Source organism: Lynx canadensis, chromosome C1 (genome assembly GCF_007474595.2).
Source record: "Lynx canadensis isolate LIC74 chromosome C1, mLynCan4.pri.v2, whole genome shotgun sequence".
Classification (NCBI taxonomy): Eukaryota; Metazoa; Chordata; class Mammalia; order Carnivora; family Felidae; genus Lynx; species Lynx canadensis.
Genome location: NC_044310.1, coordinates 138,685,562 through 138,707,937, shown reverse-complemented (window position 1 = coordinate 138,707,937; position 22,376 = coordinate 138,685,562). Strand labels below are relative to the sequence as shown.

General features: G+C 34.4%; 1 long non-coding RNA gene across 1 annotated transcript in view; it reads right to left on the bottom strand.

Moving 5' to 3' along the window:
* The window catches only part of LOC115520475, a 221,750-nt gene that overhangs the window by 8,077 nt on the left and 191,297 nt on the right, over window positions 1–22,376 (bottom strand). The window lies entirely within an intron of this gene.

Below are 22,376 nucleotides of genomic sequence, written 5' to 3'. Positions count from 1 at the left end.
ACAGAAACTTTTTTTAAAACACAAATTTTTAATTCTACAACGTACATCAAAGACTGCTCAGTACTAAACTATAATTCCAGGCTTCTTGTCACTGAAGATTAATAAGTGATTATTAATTAATAAGTGATTATTATTATTGATTATTAATAAGTGATTATAATTATTAATTATTAATAAGTGAAGATTACTAAGAACAGGCTCTCATTAACTGATAAATAGATATACAAAATGTAGTATAATCCACACAATGGAATGTTATTTGGCCATAAAAAGGACTGAAATTCTAACACATGCTTACAAGATGGATGAACCTTGAAAACATTATGCTAAGTGAAAGTCAGACACAAATATCCACATACTGTATGATTCTATGTATAGGAAATGTCCAGAATAGGGAAATCCACAGTGATAAAAAGATTACTGGTCGCCAGGGACTTGTCGTAGAGGGGAATGGAGAGTAACTGCTAACAGGTGTAGGTTTTCTTTCTGAGGTCATGAAAATGTTCTGAAAGTAGGTAGCGGTGGTTGATGTACAACATTGTATATATACTAAAAAGAACCAAAGTGTACAATTTAAAATTGTGAACTGTGTAGTGTATGAATTGAATCTCAATAATGCTGCCACTAAATTTTTCTTAAGAATGAATTCATTTGATCAGATAATCTTCAGTTTCTAAAGTATTTAAAGTGAACTGCCAAGACAAATTATACTAGAGAAATATTTCTGTTCATGACTGAATAACTACATTGATCTTGTAAAATATACCTAAAAGAAAACAGTAATATAGTTCTTCAGATATTTCACATTTAAAAATCTACACATACATAAATAGGTCTAAAAATGGAGCACACATAATTAGTATGTATACAAAAAGAAACATAGGGAAAGAAACAAATAATAAAATAAGCCTGGGCTAGACTATAGTACGTCCTTACCTCAAAGATGTAACAACAACTAAAAATTTCTATCAAATGATGAAAGCAGTCACAAAAAGTTAATATGGCAATTTTCTCTGTAAATCCAAAGTCCAAATTTATTTTATTCCAGTTTAAGTTGGAGAATGTTTATAAACCAATATAAAGCTACTTTTCACTGTAGACAATGGCTTTTGGAAATGAGAAAATTTTAAATTGAAGATTCAACCAGAAAAATGAAAGAATAAAGAAACTAGAATCTGCACTTGAACAACCTTAAGTTTTAATTTATAAAAGATGAATTATAGAGGAAAAATGAAAAAAGAAAACAAAGAAAAAGTAAAGCCCACCAAAATTATGTTCATCAGTTGGGTCCCTGACTTGATGTTCTATCAGGCTTGTGCTGAAGATGGTTTGGGTAGTAAGATCCGCTAAATGGCCTCTTCTTCTAGCAGATCACAAGTAAAAGGGTAAAAAGAGAAATGTACTTCAGTAGATTAGGAAAAGCTACACTGAATTTATACTGCATAGTCTTCTCTTGTATATCTACGTATATAGACATATATAACATTTATACGTTTATATATATGTGTGTGTATTATACATAAGCAAATATCTAAAAACAATTTTTTTAGAATATAAATAATAAAATGTAGGTACAATTGAAAGTTTACAAAAAAAAAAAAAACAAACCAGTATATGTAGCAAAAAACCAACATACTTTCTTTAATATTCTTAGAAAATAAATTGCAACGGGATAAAATTCTTACCAAATTACCAGTTTATTTAGTCATCTAAATTGTTTTTTATAATTTATGTTTTATTCACATTGAGCAATATAGGTAAAATGGATAAGTTTTGATTTATAAATACAACATGATAATATGATTACTAGATTCTGTTATATGACCATGAGCTAACTGCTCCCAATATTTATCCCAATATGTGGTAAATCACAAAAACATTTAAAATTCTCCTTTGTTGTTTTGTCCTTTTAAGATCACAATATAAGTTTAATGTTATAATGTTTAATAACATAAAGTATAAAATATAATTGGATCTAGATAATTTAGCAACTGTGAGCTTCCCAATCATTTTTTAAAAACTGCTATCTCTTGAATAGCTTGTATAATATAATATGGCATGTTTGAAGTATTAGAAAAAGAATGGTAGTCTTTCATAAATGGTGTACTCTTAACACTGGAGGTAGAAAGCAATGATAGGAAGGGTACATATCTGTTAAGATAACGTAGCAAGTAGCAACTGATTTGTACAGAAATTAGCCCGTAGGTATTAATATTTAGGATGAAGAAATTGGGTAATACTTGCAGCAGGAAATTAGGAGTTTTATGGCTTTACTTTTCTTTTTGAAATGAAAACGATATTAAGATCTATTATATAACATAAAGATACTGTGATCAAATAGTATTTATTAAGCTTCTTAAATAAAGTCTACATTAGAATTTTAGTTGGAACTGCAAAAGCAATAAAAAAACTAATGCCTTCCTTCAATAGGTAGTTTTACTTTATATTTTTATTACTAAGTAATACATGAAACTAAAAATATCAAACAACTTAACAATATATATAATTAAATGGTCATGTGTAGCAAATGCAGCTATATGGACTACTATGTTTACATAATCAGTTTCATAAAGTGATTAAAAAACTATGCATTCATGGTAAAATTAAATGCAGTTACAATATGTCATGCTAATGCCAATTAAAAGACAGAAGTAATAATATGGGTTAAAATCACATTTGGATTTGGAAAAATTCTGTATTAAACATAAAGATGTTTAATAAATCCCACACAGAAACATAACTGGAGACACTTAATTAAAATTTAATTTGCTTCAAATAATTCTTTTACTATAATTTATAGTAAAAGTATATAGTATAGTATTATATTTATAGAAGTACGTGGTGACACTATTTCTATTAACTTTATAATTCATGGAAATATTTGCTTTGTTATTAAAAGCTTAGTTTGAGAGTTTCTAAGAAAAAAATAAGTAATTAGAGAGAAAAGTTGGGGAATGAAGAGCTCATATAAATGACAAACAGGCAAAAAGAACCTATAAAAATAATTGTAATAGTCAAACAATCTTTACCAGTAACAGAAAAGACAAGAACAGATAACTAAAAATGTTGAACAAGAATTAGGTATGTGGCAAGATCACAAAATTATTTCCAGTCACACATTTCACCTAGAAGAAATGAAGAGTCTAATAATTTAAGCTTATTGAAGTAGCTGAGTGAAACAAAAACAGTGTAGTGCCCTTATTTCATGTTTTCAAAATTGTATGACATGCAATCCACGTTAAAATCAATTGATTAATTAACTAATTAATGTAGAACAATGAAAGGAAAATTCTACTAAATTAATCTCCATTGCAAGATATTTTCAAGTCCTATACATAAGAATATAAAATAAAGAATTCTTGGGTAATATAAAGTAAAAATTAACAGATCTGTACAATTAGCAAGAAGACCAAACCAATCAAAGTACACACTATGTATTTTCACCTAATATTATCCTTCCTTCTGCTATGCTCTTCCATTGTCTGTATCATTTTCCAAACCTTTCTCATATTTTAAAATTTGCCCCCAAATTTTCCATAAAGTCTATCCTTTCTACTCCAGCTCATAGTAATCTCCACTTTCCCCAGACTCTTGAAGTGAGTACCACCCACTTCAAAATCATGAGATAGACTGACAGTTTCCTGATCACAGAGATACACCATAACTTATTTTTAAAATCACTTTTTAAAGAAATTCATGATCAATACAAAATTCAAAATGCACAAAAGGATATGAAGTGAAAAAAAAAGCCTCAATCTTCTTTCTATAGATAAACACCATCAATAATTCTTCGCATGTCTCATTTTATAATTTTTATACACCTCTTAGAAACTCTTGGGGAGGGGCACCTGCATGGCTCCATGGATTGGTTCCATGCAAGAGTCATGGCTCCATTGACTCTTGATTTCAGCTCAGGTCAGGATCTCAGGGTTGATGAGTTGGAACCCCTCCCCCACCCCCTTGGGATTCTGTTTCCCTCTCTCGCTGCCCCTTTCCTACTTGCTCTCTCTCAAAATAAATAAAAATAAACTTAAAAAAAAGTAAAACTTAAAGAAAAAAAGAAACTCTTGGGGACAAATTATTTAGGATTTTGGAGTTTTTCAGATTTAGAAAGGTAATTTCATTTACTTAATTTTAAAAAAAAAAATTTTTTTTGCAACGTTTTTATTTATTTTTGGGACAGAGAGAGACAGAGCATGAACGGGGGAGGGGCAGAGAGAGAGGGAGACACAGAATCGGAAACAGGCTCCAGGCTCTGAGCCATCAGCCCAGAGCCTGACGCGGGGCTCGAACTCCCGGACCGCGAGATCGTGACCTGGCTGAAGTCGGACGCTTAACCGACTGCGCCACCCAGGCGCCCCTCATTTACTTAATTTTATGTAACATTAGCCAATGGTATTTAGGCAGCATCTCATCATAAAATACATTAATCTGTTTGTAGTGAATATTCACCCTTTTAAAAAATGTTTATTTACTTATTTTGAGAGAGAGAGAGAGAAAGAGGTTGTGAGCAGGGGAGGGGCAGAGAGAGAGAGGGAGAGAGAGAGATAATCCCAAACAGGCTCCGCATTGCCAGAGCAGAGCCTGACGCTGGGCTCGAACTCACAAACCATGAGATCATGACCTGAGCTGAGATGGAGTCTGAGGCTTAACTGACTGAGCCGCCCAGGAGCCCCTCACTTTTGATATAAACATAGAATGCAGGGACTCCTGGGCAGCTCAGTCAGTCAAGCATATGACTTCAGGTCAGGTCATGATCTCACGGTTTGTGGGTTAGAGCCCTGCATCGGGCTCTATACTGACAGCTGAGAGCCTGGAGCCTGCTTCATATTGTGTCTCCCTCTCTCTCTGCCCTGCACCCGTTCACATTCTGTTTCTCGCTCTCAAAAATAAACATTAAAAAATAAACATAGAACATAAATAATTTCACATATTCACAAATAGTTTTTTTTCCCCCTCAGAGGATGTGTCTTTTTTCCTCCAACTTTATTGAGATACAATTGACATACAACAGTAGTAACTTTATGGTGTATAACATGATGATTTGGTACATGCTTATACTGCAAAATGATTCCACAATAAGGTTAGTTAACACATTCATCATCTCACCTAATTATATTTGTGTGTGTGTGGTGAGAACATTTAAGATCTACTCTCTCAGCAACTTTCAACTATATAATACAGTTACTGTTAACTGTTATTGTTCATTCAGCACCAGGCTGAATACTAGATCCTAAGAATTTAATTCATTTTATAACTGGAAGTTTGTATCCTTCGAAAAAAATCATTTCCCATTTCTCCCACTTTCCAGCCCCTGGCGACAACCACCATTCTATTCTCCATATGTATGAGTTTGAGTTTTTTTCCCCAAGTTTTAATTTAAATTCCAATTAGTTAACATACAGTATAGTATTAGTTTCAGGTATAGAATTTAGTGATTCAACTCTTGAATACAATACCTGGTGCTCATCACAATCTTTTTTTTTTTTTTAAGATTCCATATATAAGTGCGGCAATACATAAATCTGGCTAACATTTCACTTAACAGAATGCTCTCAAGGTCTATCCATGTTGTCACAAATGGCAGGATGTCCTTCTTTTCCTATGGCTAAATTTTATTCATCTGTATTTTCTTTATTCAGTCATTCATCCACTGATGGACACTTAGGTTGCTTCTATGTCTTGGCTATTGTAAATAATGTTGCAATGAGCATAGGGGTGCAGTTCTCTCTTTCAGACAGTGATTTTATTTCTTTCAGATAGATATATATCCAGAAGTGGGACCATATGGCAGGTCTATTTTGAATTTTTTGAGGACCCTACATACTATTTTCCATAATGGCTATACCAATTTATTTCCCCACCAACAGTGCATAAGAGTTCCTTTTTCCCACATCCTTGCCAGGACTTGCTATCTTTGTGTTTTTTTTTTTTTTAATTTTTTAATGTTTATTTATTCTTGAGAGAAAGAGAGAGAGAGAGCGAACATGAGCAGGGGAGGGGCAAAGACAGAGGGAGACACAAAATCTGAAGCAGGATCCAGGCTCTGAGCTGTCAGCACAGAGCTGGAAGAGGGGCTTGAACTCACGAACCATGAGAACACGACCTAAGCCGAAGTTAGACTCTTAACTGACTGAGCCACCTAGGTGCCCCTCTCATTTCTTTCTAATAATAGTCATTCTTACAGGTGTGAGGTGATATCACATTGTGGTTTTGTGTTGCATTTCCCTGATGATTAGTGGTGCTGAGCATCTTTTTATGTACCTGTTGGCCACCTGTGAGTTTTCTTTGGACAAATGTCTATTTGGGTCTTTCTGCCCATTTTTTATTCAGATTGTTTTTTGGTTATTGAGTTATAAGAGTTCCTTATGTTTTGGATATTAATCCCTTGTGTGATATATGGTCATGTAGAGTTTTTAAATTCAGGATGAATTTAAGTAGGTCTGTAATGGTCCCAGGTCAGTTAGGTTTTGCCCAAATGTGCTGAGGGAAAAAGAAACTTTTGGATTGCAGAGCTTTTTGCCTTTTTAGAACTGCAATTTCCGGCCTGTACAACTTTACCCATAAAAACACAATACACTACCAGGGCGCCTAGGTGGCTCAGTTGGTTAAACGTCTGACTTTGGCTCAGGTCATTATCTCACGACTTGTGGATTTGAGCTCTGTGTTGGTATGTGCTGGCAGCTCAGAGCCTGAAGCCTGCTTCGGATCCTGTGTCTCCCTCCCTCTTCCCCTCTCTCTGTTCCTCCCTGGCTTATGTTCTGTCTCTCCCTCAAAAATAAATAAACATCAAAAAAATTTTTTTAAAAACCACAATACCCTACCATACATGTATAGTAATGACAAATTGTACCCTTTTGTTCATTCTTATGTTTCAATATGAATGAAACACAATCTTGTTCTCAGTCACAGAGCTCAATGATTGAAATTTACAGAGAACAGTGCATATTTGACTCTCACTAAATACAGGTAGTAATTTAGTACCCACTAGAAAAAAACCTTACTGCTGAGTTGTTTCTGGATTTGTATATATTTCCTAGAAGGAGATCTTGCAGAGAATTCAGATAAGAGAATTCAGATAGTGGGTCAATTAAAGATGTTCTATCAGATAGTATGTGGTGTATTCATTCCATTTCTTTAACTATTGTCTCCAATATCATGCCTTACATTGCTTCTAGATGTATCCCACATTCCCTCTTTTGCTGTTGATTATATAGCTTATTAATTGTAGATATCTTTTATACATGTTTGATTCATCTTTTGATATTTCCCTCTTTTCATCTTCAACTATTGTGGTTTTTCTTTTTATGTTCTCTTACCAGCTATATTCAGTAGATGTTCAATCTGGCTTATAATCCACCTAATTCTTTCTGATATGCAGGTATGGATTCAACTTTTCTTTCCAGATGCCTAACCCAATGTCCAAACAACATGCATTAAATAATCCACTTTTCCCACTGATACGTGATGCCATCTGTATCATTTCCAATATTCCTGCACTTATTTACTCTGGAATTTATTATCCTGTTCATTCTGTCAGTTCATATACCAATACAGACTTTTCCAACTTTGGGTCAGTGAGAGAATTAAATTCTAAAACATGTGATATGTGACTATTTTCTTAATTATACCATAGGTAGTTTCTATATGCCATAGAAAGGAAGCTAATTCATTATATACATAGCTGAATAATGGTCACCTAAAGATATTATGCCCTAATGCCTGGAATCAACAAATATTACCTTCTAAGGAAAAAGGATATTTCCAGATGTGATTAAAAGACTTTTAAAAGAGCAGATTATCTTGGATTATCCAGGTGGGCCCTAAGTGCAATTACAAAGATCCTTATACGAGAAAAGGAGATATATATAGAAGGGCAAGAGGCAATGTGGCCATAGAGCCTGAGATTGAAGTGATGTGGCCATAAACCAAAGCTGCTGGCAGCCCTAGAAGCTGGAAGAGGCAAGAATGATTCCCCACCTAGACTCTTTAGACAAAGAAGACCCTGCCAGCATCTTGATTTCGGCCCAGTGACACATATTTCAGATTTCTGCCATGTGGAACAGTGAGAAAATCATTATCTGTAGCATTAAGCCACCATTTATGGTAATTTGTTACAGCAGCCATAATAAATAAATACACAAACAATATGCCTAAACTATGGTAAATACCCAAACAATATGCCTAGGTACAATATGGCACTAAGGCTTAATTCAGAGTTATTTTGGTATACATGAAAGTTATTCACATGGATACATTATTAATCTTGTACCACAATTATCTTATTATTTGTAGTAGTTACTCAGTTGAATTTATTTGGGGTGGTGGATCCAGGTATATAATATCATCTGCATTCAGGGCTTTAACTTCACTTTCTTGATTTTTAAAAAGCTTCTTGTATCTTTCTCTTGGCTGGTTCCCTTCACCATGATGTTAAATGATAGTCATGACAGTAGATGTCTTTACAAATGTTCCTGACTTGTGCAAATGCATTTGTAGTGTTTCCTCTTTCCTATTTACCCCCAACATCTGCTTAAACTGTCATGAACTGAGAGGAGAATGAATAAGCTTCCCATGTCTAGTGTGTTTTTGACTATTTTTCCTGGTGCCTGAACTATTTTTGTTTTGTAAGTGTTGATACCATGTTATTTGGCTTGTAAATATTCATAAGGAAAAAGGATATTTCCTTTCTACATCATCATTGTGAATTATACCCTTTGCATTAAAAAAACTACTTTGTTCATCTCATGGGATGTTGATGTGGACTGATTCTTCTGGTCTGAAATAAGTATTTTGTTAGCTTTTATTTGACTTAATTTTTATCTTTCTTTAGTTTTCAACATTCCTAAAATTCTTTTTTTTTAAATGTTTATTTATTTTGGAAAGACAGAGAGACAGAGAGCATGAGGAGGAGGCGGGGAGAGATTGGGAGCCACAGAATACAAAGCAGGCTCCAGGTTCTGAACTGTCAGCACAAAGCCTGATGCAGGGCTCAAATCCACAAACTGCAAGATCATGGCCTCAGCCAAAGTCAGGATGCTTAACCGACTGAGCCACCCAGGCACCCCTCAACATTCCCCAAATTCCTTAATTTACTTATATTCTTGCATATATCAGAGAACAGAATTTTGCTCTGTGCTTTAGCTGGAAATCCATTAAAAAATTACATGAATTAAGTCCATTTACATTAATTTTTCTCTTGGCTGATTCCCTTCAGTACAATGTTAAGTGACAGTGGGCTTCTGATAAATAGAAACGGTCTGTTTTCATTCTGTTGTTATTTCAACTTGTTTTCTGGATTTTTAAAAAAGAAAATACATTATCATCATTTATCTCATTATTCTCCATGTTTAGTCCCTCTCTATCTCTGTTCCAGTAGTTATAACTTTATGCGACTTTTCATTTACAAATTGACTTACATAATTTTTATAACTTTGTTTTTTATTTCTGTATTCAAGATCTATTAGTTTACTCTTATAAGCAATTATGATATTAGCATATTTTCTATTGCTCTGTCCAGCTTTTCCTTTCATTCATCACACTTCAGTTAATATTTTTCTGTGCTTTTTGTTGTACTGTTAAATCCTTCTTATACTTTTGTTATTTGCAGCTTTCACTGACATTTCTTGACTTGTAAGTATTAAGGAGGAGGGAATCAACAAACTTATGACTATAAAACCATGGGATGAAAGGAGAAAATAAATGATGTAATATATCATTTCAATTTTTAGGGAATATAGTGTTTACATTTTGTTCTTAAATTTTAGTCCTTATTTTACAGTTAGATCCTTTTGATGCTCACTGCTTATCCTTCTGTGGTAATTTTTCTAGTTATTTCCATCTGGTTGGCCGTTCATTTTCTAGGAATTTTTTCAAAAAGAAATAATATTCTCCAATTCAAAACTGTAGTCTTTACATCTGGAGACTGTTTGACTTAATTTAAAACACAAAACCCGGGGTGCATGGGTGGCTCAGTAGGTTGAGTGGCCAACTCTTGATATGGGCTCAGGTAGTGATCTTCCAGTGATTGGATCAACCCTGTGTCATGGTCCCTGCTGAGCTTGGGCCTGCTTGATATTCTCTCTCTCCTTCTCTTTCTGCCCCTACCCTTCTTGCATGCTCTCATGCTCTCTCTCAAAATAAATAAAAAAATAAACATTAAAAAAACTAAAATACAAAACTTCCTGTTTTACAAGATCCAGCAGATGTTATTCCATTGTCAGCTGCCACTAAATGTTGATGTGGATAAATCAGAGAGAAGCCTGAACATTCTTTTCTTGTATCAGTGGTTTGATCATTCTTTGTTCATGATTAAAATCTAGGAACTTCAAGAGGATAAGTCCTCTTATTAATAGATCTAGATTAATTTTCCCTGGCCCATGGTGTGTCCTTTCAATAAGTGGATTCAAATTGCCATCTGTCTATAAAAGTTATTAAATTTTAACTTTAAATACATTTTTCTATTATTTTGGTTTTTTCTTTAGTTTCTCTCTCTCAATTTATCTATCTATACACAATCACACAAAATTTTCTCCCCAATTATTTTGTTCTTTCTTTCTTTTCTTTTTTGTCATTGTCATTTTGATCTTTTTTTTTTTTCAACGTTTATTTATTTTTGGGACAGAGAGAGACAGAGCATGAACGGGGGAGGGGCAGAGAGAGAGGGAGACACAGAATCGGAAACAGGCTCCAGGCTCTGAGCCATCAGCCCAGAGCCCGACGCGGGGCTCGAACTCACGGACCGAGAGATCGTGACCTGGCTGAAGTCGGATGCTTAACCGACTGCGCCACCCAGGCGCCCCTGATCTTTTATGTTCCTTAAGGTACTTTCTATAATGTCTAGTCTCTCTTGTGCTCTTTCCAATTTTATCTTTTGAAATAAATACTTCTTTCATAAGTTTGGCCAGCTAGTAATTCATCCTGTGCTATCTTTACAACATTTTCCCAGATTTCTTGCTTTCCAGACCATGAGTTTTGCTCTCAGAGGTAACTGCTTTATTCATTTTTTCTCTTGTCTCTCTGCCTCTCTGTCCATCGATCCATCTATCCCTCCCTCCCTACCTTTTTCTTTCCTTTCCTTCCTTCATGGAGAATGCCATACAATACATTTTCAGCAATATTAAGATTCAGATATAATCCCCAAACCCTAAAATAGGCAAGAGTAGCTAAGACTAGCAGAAACCACATAACAGTAAGTGAGGCAAACAGTCTTGGAGAAATGTAGTGATAAAGGACCCTTGTCATACAGTTCCCAGAAATGACAGCAAAAAATATGGCCTGAAGGTATATAACATACTTAAGTTGCCTTGTTTGCAATCACAGGTATGGGAACGGAGGTGAGCTGAGTTGTTAGCAGAATCCACTAGACTCAGGTTTATAGAGGCAGAGTGGGTGGGAGCTACAAAAAGAAGACACAGACAAGCCTACTCCCTTGTGAAGACTAGCGAACCTGAAACAATATTCTGGACCCTCCTACCAACACACCCACCCCCCTCTTGAAAATGCCTAGCCACCTAAAACCATTACAATCGGTCATATGCAATATAAGAGGAACTGCTACAGCACTCTAAAATAAGATGATGAAAAGAATAATAAAATATAGTAACAGGCAGCAATCAATCACTAGTGGTTCCACAGTGCAAGGGAGAGGTTGGAAAATTGAACATTTTCATATGTGTATTAGCCATTTGCAATTCTTTGATAAACTGCATGTTCATGTCTTTTATACAAACGAATTGTTTTTTCCATATTGAATCGTTAGCACTCTTTCTATATTACGAAAATCAGCAACTCCCTTATTGTAGCTACCAAATATTAATTCTCAGTTTTCACATAACTTTTAATTTAATTTTTGGATTTTTTCTAACTCATTAGAAATTTTTATAGTAAAAAAAATCAGTCTATTATTTTATAGCTTTTAAAGAGTTGCTTTTAAACAAAACACCAAAGTTGTCACTCAATGTTTTCCAAAGATGTTTTAAATTCCACAAATCACATCAATCCCATACTTAAAACCCACATATGGCTTCTTCTCATGGTTAAAACAAAACCTAAATTTAGTATTCCTTAACAGGAACTCTAAGGTCCTTATATGTCTTGCCCCTTCAATCTCTTCAGTCTTATTTCAAACAATTCTTTCCCTTACTTTCTCTATGACAGCTCATGAGATTTCTTGCTATGCCTCAGACACATTAGTTCTTGCCGACTCAACAGCCTTTCCATTTGCTGTTCCATTCTGCTGCCCAGGCCACTCTTCCCTCACTCATGGCTTCCACTTATATCATCTGGGTGGTTTCTGCTTCAATATCATTTCCTCAGTCTTCCCTAACCACCTTATCTAAACTAAAATAGCACCCTAGCTCTTCATCACCCACTATTGCTTACCATATTTTATTTTTCTTTTTAAAACATGTCACTTTCCGAAATTAAATGATTTAATTATTTGCTGGCTTACTGTCTGTCTCCCATAAGAGGAGTGAGCTCCATGAGGGAGGGACTTTGTCTCCTTCACTGTTTATACAAGCTTCTGAAATAAGCCCCAGTAAATAATTGGATCACTAATGTTTTTGTTTTGTTTTGTTTTGTTTTTTTTTTGGAATTTATTTTCGAGTTAGCTAATATACATAGTGTATACAGCGTAGTCTTGGCTTTGGGAGTAGATTCCCATGATTCATCCCTTACATACAAGACTCAGTGCAAAAGTATTTTACTAATGAATGAATGAATAAATAAATAAATATAGGAGTTTCCAATGCTTAATTAAAAAATGTTTTAAAGCAGCCTTAAAAATATTGCCTTTATTCATTCAAAAAAAGCATAAGATGACAAACTATTTAGATAAAAAGCACTTCTTTAGAAGTTCTTGCTTTAAAATTTTGCCTTATAATATTCTAAGTGTTTTTTAACCCCATCAGTACATGTATAACATATAATTTCTTCTGTGGTGAGACCAGACCACATGTATGTTTGAAAACAATTTAACTTTGATTTACACTTGCTTTACATGTTACAATTTTATAAAAACTGAGATTCTATATCTACAACTTCCTTGAGAAAGTAAGTGTATTAACTTATAAAATCCTTGCCTTAGTGTTGTTTGGCTTCTAGTGTGGGCACACAAGAAATATGTACATTACATAATGCATCAGAAAATTCAAGTTAAAAAAAAAGAAAAACAAGGTAAGATGAAAAGGGGTTGCCATTTAAAGTAGAATGGTTTTACAAGAAGAAACCCTAAAAATTCACAAATATGTGGCGATTAAACAACATGCCACTGAACAACCAATGGATCAAAGAAGAAATCAAAAAGGAAATAAAAAAAAATTGCTTGAGACAAATGAAAATGGAAATGCAACATATCAAAACTTATGGGATGCAGTAAAAACAGTTCTAAGAGGGAAGTTCATAGCAATAAATGTCTGAATCAAGGAACAAGAAAAAGTCTCAATGAAAGAGCCTAACTTTACATCTCAAGGAAATAGAAAGAGTAACAAAGCCCAGAGTTAGTGGAAAAAAGGAAATAAGAAAAATCAGAGCAGATATAAATGAAATAGACAATAAAAATACAATAGAAAAGATAAATTAAACTAAGAATCAGTTCCCTGAAAAGATAAATAAAATTGACAAGATGGGTAGTCTTTATTTTTTATTTTTTTTTTATATATGAAATTTATTGACAAATTGGTTTCCATACAACACCCAAAGACATCTGGATGGCCAACAGGCACATGAAAAGATGTTCAGCGTCGCTCCTTATCAGGGAAATACAAATCAAAACCACACTCAGGTATCACCTCACGTCAGTCAGAGTGGCCAAAATGAACAAATCAGGAGACTATAGATGCTGGAGAGGATGTGGAGAAACAGGAACCCTCTTGCACTGTTGGTGGGAATGCAAATTGGTGCAGCCGCTCTGGAAAGCAGTGTGGAGGTTCCTCAGAAAATTAAAAATGGACCTACCCTATGACCCAGCAATAGCACTGCTAGGAATTTATCCAAGGGATACAGGAGTACTGATGCATAGGGGCACTTGTACCCCAATGTTCATAGCAGCACTCTCAACAATAGCCAAATTATGGAAAGAGCCAAGATGGGTTGTCTTTAAAGATTTTCTTTTTGTTTATTTATTTTTGAGAGATAGAGAGAGACAGATTGCAAATAGGGGAGGGGAAGAGAGAGAGAGGGAGACACAGAAACAGAAACCAAAGCAGCCTCCAGGCTCTGACTATCAGCACAGAGCCCAACACGGGGCTCAAACTCATGAATCGTGAGATCATGAAGTTGGATGCTCAACCGACCAAGCGCCCCAGGTACCCCTAGATGGATAGTCTTTAGATAGAGTCACCAAAAAAAAGAGAAGACTCAAATAAATAAAATCAGAAATGAAAAAGAGAAGACATTACAACTGATACCACAAAAAATGCAAAGAATAATAGCAATGAACTATTATATCCCAATAAATTTGACAGTCAATTTGACAATAGAAGAAATGCATAAATTCCTAGAACACTACAACCTACCAAGACTGAATCATGAAGGAATAGAAAATCTGAACAGACCAATTGCTAGTAGGGAGAATGAATCAGTAATCAAAACCTACCAACAAACCAAATTCCAGGATCAGACGGCTTCACTGATGAATTCTACGAAACATTTAAAGATGAATTAATACCAGTACTTCTTAAACTCTTCCAAAAATTAGAAGAAGAAATGCTTCCCAATTCATTGTACAAGACCAGACAAGGATGCCAAAAGAAAAGAAAAGTATAGGCCAATACCTCTGATGAACACAGATGCAAAATTGTCAACAAAATATTAGCAAACCAAATTCACCAATACATTAAAAGGTTTCATACATCATGACCAAGTGGGTTTTACTCAAAGGACACATGAATTATTCTACATGCACAAATCAATCAATATGATACACAACATTAACACGATGAAGGATAAAAATCATATGATTATCTCAACAGATGCAGAAAAACCATTTGACAAAATTCAACATCCATTCATGATAAAAACTCTCAACAAAGTGGGTGTAGAGGAATGTACCTCAACATAATAAAGGCTACATATGATAAGCTCAAAGCTAGTATCATACACAACTGTTAAAACCTGAGTACTTTTCCTCTAAGATCAGGAACAAGACAAGTGTACCAAATCTCATCTCTTTTATTCAATATATTATGTAAATGGAAATCCTAGTCAGAGCCAGTAGGCGAGAAAAAGAAATAAAAGGCATCCATATTGGAAAGGAAAAAAGTAAAACTGTCCTTATTTTCAGATGACATGATAATATATATATAAAAACCCCTGAAGAATATACCAAAAAATGTTAGGCCTAATAAACGAATTAAGTAAAGTTGCAGGATACAAAATCAATATACAAATGTCTATGGCATTTCTATACACAAAAAAAAACTATCAGGAAGAGAAATTAAGAAAACAATCCCATTTTATAATTGCATCAAAAGGAATAAAATATGTAGGAATAAATTTAACATGGAGGTGAACGATCTGTACACTGAAAACTATTAGACATTAATGAAAGAAACTGAAGAAGATACAAATAAATGGAAAGATATTTTGTGCTAATGGACCGGAAGAATTAATATTGTTAAAATGGTCATATTACTGGAAGCTATTTAAAGATTTAATGCAATCCCTATCAAAATGCCAATGGCATTTTCCACAAATAGAAAAACTAATCCTAAAATTTATATGGAACCAAAAAAGACCCCCAACAGCCAAAGAAACATTGAGAAAGAACAAAGCTAGAGGTACCATGTTCCCAAATTTCAAACTACATTACAAAGCTGCAATAACCAAAACATTATGGTATTGACATAAATACATACACATAGATTAATGGAACAGAATAGAGAGCCCAGAAATAAACCCATGTGTATGTGGTCAATTAATTTATGACAAAGGAGCCAAGAATATATGATGAGGAAAGGACAATCTCTTCAATAAATGGTGTTGGGAAAACCAGACAGTCACATGCAAAAGAATGAGGCTGGACCATTATCTTACACCATCCACAAAGATTAACTTAAAATGTATTAGACTTTAGTATAAGACCTGAAACCGTAAAAGTCTTAAAAGAAAACATAGGTGGGAAGCTCCTTGACATTAGTCTCAGTGATGATTTTTTGTATTTGACAAGGGGGAAAAAGAAACAAGTGGGATTACATCAAACTAAAAAGCTTCTGCTGGAGTGCCTGGGTGGCTTGGTGGGTGAAATGCCCAACTCCTGACTTCAGCTCGGGTCATGATCTCATGGGTTTGTGGGTTTGAGCCCCACGTGGGGCTCTGCACTGGCACTGTAGTGCCTGCTTGGGATTTTCCGTCTCTCCCTCTCTCTGCCCCTCCCCCACTGGCTCTCTCTGTCTTAAAAATAAGTAAACATTAAAAAAATTTACCGAAAAAGCTTCTGCCCTTCAAAATCACCAACAAAATGAAAGCACACTACTGAATAGCAGAAAATATTTGCAAATCATGTATCTACCAAGAGTTAATATCCTAAATATATAAGAACTTATATATTTATAAGAATATAAAGAACTTATAAACTCAATAGCAAAACAAACAATCTGATTAAAGAAGGGGCAGAGGATCTGAATAGATATTTTTCCAAAGAAGACATACAGGGGGCCAAAAGATACATGAAAAGATGCTCAACATCACTCACCATCAGGTAAATGCAAATCAAAACTACAATGAGATATCACTTCATACATGTTAAAATGGCTATTCTCAAAAAAAAAAAAAAAAGAAGTAACAAGTGTTGGTAAAGATATGGAGAAAAGGAAACCTTTATGCACTGTTGGTAGGAATGTAAACTGGTGCAGCCACTATGAAAACAATATGGACGGTCCTCAAAAAAATGAAAAATAAAACTATTATATTATCCAGCAATTCCACTTCTGGGTATTCAACCAAAGAAAATAAAAACACTACTCTGAAAATATATCTTCACCCCCATGTTCACTGCAGCATTACAAGAGCCAAGACATGGAAACAACTAAGTGTCCATCAATGGATGAATGAATAAAGAAAATGTGGTGTACAAATGATTTCACTTATATGTGGAATCTAAAAAACAAAATAAACAAAACAAAACAAAAAGCAGATTCTTAAATACAGAGAATAAACTAATGGTTGCTAGAGGGGAGGTGGGCAGGTGGGGGATGGGTAAAGTAGACAAAAGGGATTAAGAGATACAACCTTCCACGGAGATGAAAAATACAGCATAGGGAATATAGGCAAAATAGTGTATTAATGTTGTTTGGTGACAGATAGTGACTGCACTTATCATGATGAGCACTGAGTGGTATAGAATTGTTGACTCAATATGTTGTACACCTGAAACTCATATAACATTGTAGGTTAATTATACTTCAATAAAAAAGAACATGTTTAAAATAAGAATACGCATACATAATAGAATATTATTGAGCCCTAAAAATGAAATGTGATATATATATGAATATGTATATATGTATATGTATATGCATATATGTAACGGAGTATTACTGAGCCATAAAAAAATAAAATGATGCTCGGGCACCTGGGTGGCTCAGTTGGTTAAGCGTCCGACTTAGGCTCAGGTCATGATCTTGTGGTTCGTGAGAGCATTGGGCTCTGTGCTGACAGCTCAGAGCCTGGAGCCTGCCTCAGATTCTGTGTCTCCCTCTCTCTCTACCCCTCCCCTGCTCGTACTCTGTGTGTGTCTCTCTCTCTCAAAAATAAACATTAAAAAATAAACAACAAAATAAAATAAAATGCTGCCATTTGACATAACATGGATGGACACTGAAGGCATTATGCTAAGGGAATAAGTTGGACACAGAAAGACAAAAACTAAATATCATATGATTACACATATATGTGGACCACCCCTTAAAAAATAAACCCCCCAAAACACAAGCTTACAGACAGAGAACAGATTGATGTTTGCTAGAGGTGGGGGCAGGAGTGGCCAAATGGGTGAAAGGGTCAAAAGGTACAAATTTCTAATTATAAAATAACTCAGTCATGGCAATGTCATGTACAGTATAGTGTCTACAGTTAATAATACTATACTGCATATTCTAAAGTTGCTAAAAAAGTAGTTCTAAAAAAAACAGAAATAGGGGCGCCTGGGTGGCTCAGTCGGTTAAGCCTCCGACTTCAGCCCCGGTCACAATTTCACGGTCCGTGAGTTCGAGCCCCGCGTCAGGCTCTGGGCTGATGGCTCAGAGCCTGGAGCCTGCTTCCGATTCTGTGTCTCCCTCTCTCTCTGCCCCTCCCCCGTTCATGCTCTGTCTCTCTCTGTCCCAAAAATAAATAAACGTTAAAAAAAAAAAACTTTAAAAAAAAACAGAAATAGAATGGTCAAATAAGCCTTGTCGAGGCTCAGCAATGTTGAAGAAGGTGGGAGGACTATCAACGTAATCAAGACTGCATTTCAAGCTTAGAAGACAATTCTAAAAGAGGCATTTCAAAATATTAAGGAAGGTTACCATTTTGAGATAAATATACAGTTTCTCAAGATTATTATTTTGGAGGATTTAACATTCATTTGGATCGCATGATGTATTTGTTTAAGAGTCAGATCACTTTGCTTAGCTATACTTTAAATGATAGTACAGTATACATGATATCTTTGTAGAGTAGACATTCATGGGAAGTATGTTCTAGAGAACTGTGTCAATAAGAAATCATAGAATCTATATTGATAACATGTTTTCTCCTTTCACACATTACCACATTTATTATTTATTGTTTTTCTTTTAAATGTCAAAATTATAGGTATGAATTCAGATTGAAATGCTGAAATGTATTAATATTAAAATCACTATAAAAATCTGCCACATTGTTAGCGTTTCTAATGGCTAGTTTTATGCATCGATTTGGATAGGCTACAGTATAATTATTCAGTTAAATGCTAATCTAGTTAAACAAATTCAAACTAAAACAACTCTGCAGTTAAATGTTAAAAACTATCAAGGATTTGGAGAAAATGATACAATTTGTATTGATTATTGTAATGTAAAATATTTTCATTTTTTAGACGTTAGTATAGCTAGTCATTAGACTGAGCTCAGGTGGCTCAGTCGGTTAAGTGTCTGGACTCTTGATTTCTTTCAGCTCAGGTCATGATCTCACAGTTCATGAAATCAAGCCCCGTGTTGGGCTCTGTGCTGACAGCCTGTAGCCTGCTTGGGATTCTCTCTCTCTTCTGCCTCTCCTCTGCTCCCTCTTTCTCTCAAAATAAATAAATAAATAAATAAATAAATAAATAAATAAATAAATAAATAAACATTTTTAAAAAAAGTTTCCGATGCTATAGCACAGTAATTCCACTATGAAGAATAGAGTCTATGTAAATAAAAACAAAAACAAGCTTTTCCTAAAACATGTAACAGCAAAATGTTGTAAATATTCTAAATGTGTAAGCACAGATAAATGAAGGGCATGATGGTTTATTAATAGAATACATAACCACTGAAATGATGACCATGGACATGCATTCTCCAATGATAACATATCAGATACTTTATATAAAGTACTCTATGATCTTTTTGGAGAATATCACACATATAGCACATTGAAGTCTTTCTTATAGAAAAGAGACTTCTTTTGATGCTCAAATTAACTATTTTCCAAACTTACTTGAAAACAGCACTCTTTGTGTACCAGTTACTATTGCTGCAGAATAAACAACCTATATTGTTTACAAGTTCAGGCAGAGTTCAGCAATATTAGCTTGTTTCTGCTTAACTCAGTGCCAGATGGGGCAGCTTGAAGGCCTGGCATGGAATCATCTTAATCACATGCCTGGTAGGACCTCTTATGTGGCTTGAGATTCCTCACAACATAAGGGCTGGGGTTCTGCCTGGTAGGACCTCTCTTGTGGCATGGGCTTCCTCACAATATCAGGGCTGGAGTTCCCAGGGTGAGCACCCCAAGAGAGATATAAAGTCAGGCAGAGCTGTACTATCTACTATGATTAAGCTTCTGAAGCTACCTAATGTCATTTCCACTGCATTCTACTCATCAAGGCAGCCGGATTTCAAAGAAAAGGGGAACAAACTTTACCTCTTCATGAGAGAATGGATATGTTCTGGAAGAACATGTGGAATCAGAAATATTTCTGTTGTCAGTTTTGGCAAATATAATTTGCCATATATTTTTCAAGTAATAACTATTAATTTCCCATATTTGGTAAATGTTGATGGAGGTACATCAAAATAGTTATGTAATGTATTTGCTGCATACATGTTACATATATATTCATATACATATGATTCAGATATATATTATATGTATTCGTACATATATATTATATACATATACATATATATTATGTATTTATACATATAATATGTATTCATACAAATATATTATACACACACCATTTGGTCTGGGAAAAAATCCCCTGTGTTTGACAGTAAAATAGTCCCAGTCATTGTGGATGAATTAGGCAATATCCATTCAAATTTATATGAAACAACAATAGGAATTAGGACTGTCTCCAGCTAAATTTTCCCACTGACCACTTGGATTAGCAGGTTGTCTACATTCTTGCATTTTACAAGAGACACCAAGTTTCCGAGATACGAAGTCTTACTGATGTTAGTGATGAAAAATATCTTAATTTGACTTACAGGAAATCTATACAAATGGATATATCTATTTCGGCAAAAACAATTGTGAATAACAAAGTATGATGAACAGAATTTATTCTTTTAATAGCAATGTCTTATAGAATTTTCTTTCTTACAAAAGACAATTTTTCAGAATACTTCTTTTATGTAGTTACAGCCAGTAAATAGAAACTATTTTTTAATGGTGGCACAAAAACATTTTTCAACAGCTACTTCTAATTACCTTTACAAAACATGACAGGTTAAGGCAATACAAATGAAACCAAAGTGGAAAGATCTAATATCTATGGAAATTTAAAACTTAGAATGTTGGGAATGAAAAGTACAGCATAGGGAATTTAGTCAATAATATTGTAATAATTTTGTATGGTGACAGAGAATAAGTACACTTATCATGGTAAGTACTTTGTAATGTACCTAATTGTTACATCACTATGTTGTATACCTGAAACTAATGATATATGTCAACTATAATTTAAAAAAAAAGCAATACAAGAGTAAAAAAAAAACCCCTTAGAATTAAAATTACCTTTAAAAAGTTAAAATAAAATAAAATTACCTCCTAAACATTCTTTTTCAAGAAACCACTGGAAAACTCACTCTACAAAAATGAGAGAACAAAATAAAAACCGAAGGTTTAAGAAAAAGGAGTTTCACATAGGAGAGAGAAAAAGAGAATCTCACAAATGAGTAAGGGATATCCCAGAATGATACCTATGCCATCAGGGATAGCAGCCAGACTAGACTGCAATATGACTCAAGTTGAGGGCTATCATGAATATTTCCCACTGATTCTTTTAATGACTTTTCCTTTCTCTCTTTTATTTTTTGATCAGTCTGCAAGAAGTTTATCAATTTTATTGATATTTCCAAAGAGCTCTTGTGCTTTCACTGATTTTCTCTATTGTTTGGTATTCCCTAATTTATTGATTTCTGCTTTTATATTATTTCTTTGTTTATAGTTACTTTGGGTTTAATTTACTTTCTTTATCTTTTTTTCAAGTTTTTATTTAAAATACATTTAGTTGTTATACACTATAATATTATTTTTAGGTGTAGAATTTAGTTATTCATTGCTTACATACAACACCTGGTGCTCATCACAAGTGCCCTCCTTAGTTCCCATCATCCATTTAACCCATCCCACCACCCACCTCCCCTCCAGTAACCCTCAGTTTGTTCTCTAATGCTCAGAGTCTGTTTTCTAGTTTGCCTCTTTCCTCCCCCCCATCTTCATCTGTCTTGTTTCTTAAATTCCACATATGAATGAAATCATATGGTATTTGTCTTTTTCTGACTGACTTATATAGCTTAGCATAATACTCTTTAGCTCCATCCATATCGTTGCAAATGGCAAGATTTCATTCTTTTTGATGGCCAAGTAATATTCCATTGCACACACACATACACACACATCCCACATCTTCTTTATCCATTCATCAGTCGATAGGCATTTGGGCTCTTTCCATAAGTTGGTTATTGTTGATAGTGCTGCTATAAACATTGGGGTGTATGTGCTCCTTTGAATCAGCCTTTCTGTATCCTTTGGATAAATACCTAGTAGTGAAATTGCTGCAATGTAGGGTAGTTCTATTTTTAACTTTTTGAGGAACCTCCATACTGTTTTGCAGACTGGCTGCTCCAGTTTGCATTCCCACCAACAGTGCAAGAAGGTTCCCCTTTCTCCACGTCCTCGCCAACATCTGTTGTTTCCTGAGT